This window comes from Panthera tigris, chromosome A2, assembly GCF_018350195.1.
Source record: "Panthera tigris isolate Pti1 chromosome A2, P.tigris_Pti1_mat1.1, whole genome shotgun sequence".
NCBI classification, from domain to species: domain Eukaryota; kingdom Metazoa; phylum Chordata; class Mammalia; order Carnivora; family Felidae; genus Panthera; species Panthera tigris.
Window position 1 is genome coordinate 164920126 of NC_056661.1, and position 986 is coordinate 164921111.

Genomic DNA, 986 nt, shown 5'->3' on the forward strand with positions numbered 1-986 from the left:
CCCCGAAGGGGTTGTGACAGAACAGTGCATCCCCAGAAGACTTGGGGCTCTGTGGCGCCCTCCAGAGTGAAGGGTTCCGGGGCCCCTGGAACACTTCAGCTCCACCGAGCCCTCGGGCTGTGAGTGGGTCTCACGCATGGCTGGGACCTCAGGCCAGGGAAGGGGCAGTCACCGTGCTTGCAAACTTGTTGGTCCCTTTCAGCTCTAAGACCTTGGAACCCGTTACAAGCTAAAGCTGGCCTCCTCCCCCAGGATGCCCTTCCCTGCGCTGTTTCCCCACCTCCTCCTAATTCCAGGCCAGGAAATGTGTCCCTCATCTGGATCCTGTGACACCAGGCCCGAGGTCTGTCACCACACCGGTTCCATCGTGCCCGCTCCATGCCTGCACATGTGAAATCCCGACGCGATGCCTTGTTTCTGTGTCCCTGGCTGACAGGGACTTTCACGGGCCCGTGTGCAGTAGGTACTTCATTAATGCAAGTGAATGCGTGTCTGGCCACCTCTCCCTGGATGGGGATAAAGGGAGCGCTCCCCTGACTTAAGCCCCTTTTCCTGCAAGTTGTGTTCCGAGAAGACAGGACTTGTAGCAACGATCCACGCGTCCCTCGTTCTACGCAAACTTCATCTACAGGGGGAAAGGGAAGGAGGCCGTGTGGATTAAAACTCAGACAAGACCCCCAAGCAGAGAATTCGGGATTCCCGCGTGTGATCGCTGGGGCCCGTATCCCGCCGTGGGAGGGGTGGTGCTGCAGACCAGAAGTGGGTGGAACAGACAGCACTGGGGCCGGTGCACCTGCTGGTCCGCCCGGAGCCCCAGGCCGCGGGCGTGTTCCCGTGTCACACCAGGCATCTGCACCTCCCAGAGGGTTGGCCGCCCCCTCAGCCTCGGCAGGGAGCTGGCGCTCCCGCCTTTCCCGCCAGCACCTTAAGGCCCCCGGTTTCCTTGACCTTTGCGTCAATTTAATTGTAGGAATCGTGAGGCTGGT